The following is a 6000-nucleotide window of genomic DNA, read 5'->3' as shown; positions in this document are numbered from 1 at the left end:
TATTATACTTACTGAAACTATTAGTAATCAAAGATTATGAGTGCGTTCGCCAGACGCCGTCACTTATGATTTAAATGATTTCACTAGCTGACTTTCAACCTCTGTCTATTGCTATAATCAAATCAAATTTAATTATTTGATTATAAATCGGCGATATCAATCGGTATCAAGATCACACTTCACATTCTGTAGACAGAATAATTTGACAAGGCATTCAAATGTGAGTGAGGCACCCAGTATTAATTTTCGCCGGCTGAAATTTAACACAAAAACAGACTTGGGTAAACTTTGGAGCGACTGGATTTGGTCACATGGGGTTTCTGGCCACTGGGAATAGGGGAAAAATGTCCAAAATGGGAATGGGATAAATATTTTGTAACCATGACCAGTCGAGACATCACTTAGTTCCTCAGTGAACTCGAGAAACGTCAGACAATTGTTCAAGCACCTTGTTCGTGTCAACTTTGAGCATCTTTATCAGATCCAGCATGTGCAGGACTTGTCACTACTTCCCGGTTACCAAATGTGATTAAATATGGAGGCACTCATCTTAACCCTTCACATTGAAAGTAAACATACTGTAACACATTTTAAGACAGACGATTTCACGTTGTACGAATGTGCGATGATGTTTGGCAGATCAGTTGAAGAATCAGTGAAAATGATTGCAAGTGGGTTACAGCGTACTACAAACATCCAAATTTATATTACAAACTGCCAACATCACATACATTTTTCTTACCTAGCATTAAAATTCCAAAGCACGGCCTCACACAGTGGCGGATCTAGTGGAGGGGCCCGGGGGGCCCGGGACCCCTTTATGTTGAGTGAAAAAAGAAGAAATCACAGAGGGAAGAAAGGCCGGCACAGCAATCAAAACAAAACCGCTACCCCCGTCCTTAGCTCAAGGTCTAGATCCGCCACTGTCACAGAGGATAACTAGAAACGAAAAAGTTGAAATGCGGGCGTAGGTTAAGATGCATGGTAAATCCGTCAGACAACGAAATGTAAGAAGGGATAACACAATGGACGGGGGAAGGGGCACTTTGCCTCTGAACTTATATGAAACTACAACGGTCTTGAAAACCGTTAATTTGAATTTACTGAAAGGCGTAGAAAGAGTTCCAAGAGAAAGCAACAAGCCGCCTAATTCAGATAAGGATGCCAGTTCACCACCACAATCTCCTAAAAACGAATAGGTAGACAGTTTAGTGCGAGCGACAGCGACAGCGACAGTGACAGTGACTGTGACTGTGAAGAACATGACAGGAAGACAGTGCTCTTTTCAATTCAGGACCCTAACTAAAAGATGACAAGAATAACGGCTGAATAGTCATCCCTGCAATTTATCCCGATCAGTGTTTTGTCCATCACCTGGTGGATGCCGGTAACATTGAGGCGCCTGATTCTTCTTCTTGTACGCCTTTACAATGTTATTGTCACATAATTAAAATAAAAGTCAAATGTCTGGTGCAACTTTATCATTTGTTTTTTCTTGCATTACCTTCTCATAATCCCTCACATCATCTATAGTCATGCCGATCCAGTCATCAATCCATGCAAATGCTTGTCTAGAAACAGAGTAAAATTTGGGCTTAAGTGATGCAATATCGGTTTAGTTTTGAAACAAAAATAAGAGATTAAGGATACAACACAAACAACAGTGATAAACATGTCTTCTAACGTGTTTTCTCGGGACCGGAGAGGGTCTTACGGCAGTCCAGTTCGAAAGGTGGATAACGCTATCCACGGGATAAATCACTATCCAGCGGATAGTTTGGTTTCTTTTGTTAACACTTATCCAATGTTTTTTGACAAGGGAGTAAAAATCGGGAGGTTCTATTTCACCGCCGTTCCAGTTCCAGCTCCAGAAGAAAAGAAGAATTCTGGTTTCTACTAAATTGGGCGTTGTAGTTTTGCCTGCGTCTTATTGCGCCACTTTGATACCTTCTCACACATGTACAGAGCTAAATTAAAGCCTCTTCCAGGCGCAGGGCGCAGCGTGAAGAAAGGCGCGCAAAGGCAAAGCTCCTAGCACCAAGCCCCTCTCTTTTTTTGGCTCGCTGTTTCTCGCCCTTGGCGCCAACTAACTGAACGCCCGGAAGAGGCTAACAGAGTTGTTTTTTCCATTGAAGGACTTGTGTTACGGTTTCATCAAACGTAGCAAAACAACAGGGCAATTCCAGGACAAAGCTTAAGATAATTCAACCTTTAACATGGCCACTGACAGAAGACCATGTCTCCTGCCACTTAGAAACTCACCAAAAAATGGAGGATACATGCACGCGCGTCTAATATGGTGAGTTGAATGAAACTGTGACTGGAGCTTCGCGTGCTGCAAGCTACGTTGGCTACCTTGATACCGTGATGATCGCCGGGAAACAGTTTTGTGGTATACGACGATACCGTAGAAGATGCTTTCTAGCTTACAAGGTATAGGGATATATAGTAGTATAGTGGCTTGGAACACGCGGTTTAGATAGCAATGCAGGCAAGTAGTGATCATGAGTACATTCTGATCGGGCGAATGGTAGCTCCAACAGGGCAGGGAGAAGGGTTGGGGCTGAATCACAAGGAACTTTGGGGGAGGAGGGGGGGAACGGGGGGAGTGGAGGCAACATTACATCTGTACAGCTCCAGAAATGATCCCGGGACCACAAATGATCCCATCTAAATGATTTATTATCCCGCCGCAACTGATGGCATCTCACCACAAATAGTCCCGCTAAAAGAAAGAAAATTGGAATGGCATGGATCGGGGATTGGATAGGGGAATGATGTGAAACCGAGTGAGAACCAATCTTTGCGTCTTCTGATATTTTCTTAGGCTTTTTGCGGATTCCACTCTCTCCTGTCTCACGGAGTTGCAATACAAAGCAAAATTGTTCTACACTGTCTCAACGGACATCACCATTTGTATCCAATGTTCTTGTTTTAGCGCAGGTTTTGTTAATTCATTTTTTACACTAAATATTATACAAATTATATTTTAATTTTCTTTGTTTTTATTCGTTTACATATATCTACGTATTTGAAAATCTTATAATGACTTATTAGCCAGCCTCCACACTACGCTGAAGGAACTTGAAAACGCAGCTTTATTTCTACGGTTAGGCCTACCGACCACACTAATCCGAGGGTCCACAATAGAGTTCTCAGATCCCGCTTTCCCGTCCCTTTTTTCCTGTTGATCCCGCTGTCCCGCCCTTTTTTGACTGAAAATCCAGATCCTGCCTACTTTTTAAGGACGTTCCTGCGTTAAATATTAATTTGTTAAATTAATAATTAATTTAATTATTAACACAGAGACTTTTTAAAAATAGATATCGCATAAAATATCACAAAAGGATTCAATGGGTAGCAGATAAGTAATCACAAAATTAATGATTATAACGTTTCTTTCTGTAAAGTGTTTACCGTTTTGTTTTCTTTTGTCCACGTATCATTGAAAGAAAAATATTGTTCATTCCCATATTCAAGATATGGCTAGTAAACACACCTGATAGCTTCTTTCAAAGCTTTCAGCGTGTTCACTTTCCTCGAAATCTGGGCTCAGAACTTTTCTTTCCGAATGAAGGCATTCCCGCTCGCACATCCTTTTTGTAATATATGGCCACGCAATATGTATAGTGTCTCATACTTCGTTCGGTAAATCATTGTCACCGCCATCTAATGTGGCCATCCTGACTAAAACAAGACAAGCGCTCTAGAAAAGGTCAAAAGACTGGGAAAACTAGAAAGGATCGGGGGGTCAAGGTTACATTCGCAAGCGTCAAAGCTGTGGGAAATGGACAGATGTCATTCATGCATGTCAGAGGATGGCAATGGGACTCAAAGACCTCATACAGTCTCATGATACTAACGTAGTCAAGCGATAATGGATACGTTTGACCAAACTTGACAGTGTACAGAGCCGTTGCTATACATTACTTGAAACCTGACACAGCTATACGCACAAAAGGTTCATTTCTGCCCAACTTGTGGCTTTTGCGCTGGTCAAAATGCAATTTATGAGGTCACGTAAGAATTGAAATCCCGTATCCCGCTCAGTTCCCCTTGTGAATCCCGCATTCCAAGCCCATAAAAACACTAAATTCCACTCCCGCTCGCAATTGTAATTCCGGCTTCCCGCCCCTGTTTTCAGCTCAAATCCCGAATATCACGGCGAAAAAAAGCCAAATCCCGCATCCCGCCAAACCTATTGGGGACCCTCTAATCCGTCACGAAAACGAACGCTCTTCAAACCGGAGGAATTTGAAAACGCCGGTTTTTCGTACGGACTGAAAACATTTTGAAAAGGGACTTTTTCGAAAATGATGGCGTCACGATAATCATGTGATTTTCCTGCCAGTTTTCCTTAAACACAAATCCAAATTGACCGGTAAAATTCCTCCGGCGTAGTGTTAGCCTGCGTCCCAGACGGAAATTCCGGGTAGCCCTCGGAAGGTTGGGTGAGGTGAGCGACGCAGGTTAGCGGACGGAAAACAATAGATGCGTTTTCAGAGTGAAACCTCCGTTTTCAAATTCCTCCAACGTAGTGTGGATAGGGCCTTATGGTTGTTTGTATAGCTTCAAAAATAAAAGTTCATGTCATTTCTTCTGTTGTTATCATTTGCGGCGCTGTGCACGGATCACAACGGGCAAGTACGGACGGAACATTGACTTTTTTTTCTTTTGTTTTTTCTATAAAAAAAAAAAAAGAATTAGAAGGCGTCTAAATATAGTGGAGAAACATTCTAGAACGTGTGACATGTTGACCCCAGCATCCTGAGAAATTTATAAGGAAGTCATTCAAATTGTGGACTTCGGGATGTGGCCAGATCATATAACGTTTCACTAATCACATTTTGCACTTTCAGTTTCGTTTGTTCACCATTTGGGATCAGAGTGTTACCAAACGAGGGAAGTAAAATACAGAATTCCTGAGATGTTCTTAGATTTCGTACAGGACGATTGTAAGTATATAACTTACATGTCTCGCTTTCTTTGTAAACGCTGTAAATTACGTTTTGCTTAGCTAGCACATTCAGTTAGCCGTGACACGAATTGAAACAGTTCAAGTGTGGAAAGGAGTGTTGATCGCTATTATGAGTCGATGGATGAGTGCTTTGTAATCAGAGCAAGAAATTCGAAATCTTTGAATTCTAGTAGATTACCGTATTGGAATTTGATTTCCACGTCTAAAGATAGTTTGGTCAGAAAATTGCCAACTGTAGCCTTTGGCAATTGCGAAACTCCTAATGCAAGGTCACATTTTCCGACCATACGGTACCATCTGTTTGGTGATTTCACGAAAAACAAGCAAACCGAAGAAAACGCCGGCGTTGTAACTTACTACAGCAAATGTTTTATAGTCAAACAGCAGGCACAAGTACATATGGTTGTACTTTATTGGTTTTGCTTCTGCAATGATGTGATACACAAATTCTCCTTACCGTATATACAGGTATCTCTTACAGTTCAAATTGGGAGAAATTGTTTTTTAATCGACAAATTTCCTTGGCGTTAATTTCCTTGCCTCTTTCGATTGCGCGCTCGAGTTTGCACTGTTGTTGTGGGAAAAAATAAGATCTGCTCCTGTCTGATCACTGTAAGGTACAAAAAAGGCTGCGAAATTTGTTTAATACAAAAGTTTTACACATAAGTGTAAATACCGGTCCAGTTCTCTATCATAAGAAAAATTTTTGTTATACATATAAAAAATTTAGTGCGAAGAAGTCTTCGCTCTGTCCAGTTCTCTATCATAAAAAAAAATATTTTTAATACATATAAAAAATTTAGTGCGAAGAAGTATTTGCTCTTTCCAGTTCTCTGTGATGAAAATACAGTTTTAATACATATAAAAAATTTAGTGCGAAGAAGTCTTCGCTCTGTCCAGTTCTCTGTGATAAAAGTATAGTTTTAATACATATAAAAAAATTTAGTGCGAAGAAGTCCTCGCCCTGTCCCGCTGTCTGTAATTGGGTTGTATGTCCCCTTAGATATTTTTCAGAAACACGC

General features: G+C 40.9%; 1 protein-coding gene and 1 pseudogene across 2 annotated transcripts in view; both read left to right on the top strand.

The window, feature by feature from the left end:
• The window catches only part of LOC110052301 (uncharacterized), a 19085-nt gene that overhangs the window by 4237 nt on the left and 8848 nt on the right, over nucleotides 1-6000 (top strand). The gene's annotated exons all lie outside the window — the stretch shown is intronic.
• Nucleotides 4384-6000, top strand: part of LOC149097203 (uncharacterized) — a 24054-nt pseudogene continuing 22437 nt past the window's right edge. The window contains exon 1 of the transcript XR_016204221.1: nucleotides 4384-4955. The product of XR_016204221.1 is annotated as an uncharacterized LOC149097203 (transcript). The remainder of the gene's footprint in view (nucleotides 4956-6000) is intronic.

The sequence above is a fragment of the Orbicella faveolata genome, unplaced genomic scaffold (genome assembly GCF_042242905.1).
Source record: "Orbicella faveolata isolate gen_17 unplaced genomic scaffold, um_ofav_v1 contig_47, whole genome shotgun sequence".
Taxonomy (NCBI): domain Eukaryota; kingdom Metazoa; phylum Cnidaria; class Anthozoa; order Scleractinia; family Merulinidae; genus Orbicella; species Orbicella faveolata.
The sequence above is the reverse complement of the archived record's forward strand: the minus strand, read 5'-3'. Positions and strand labels throughout refer to the sequence as shown.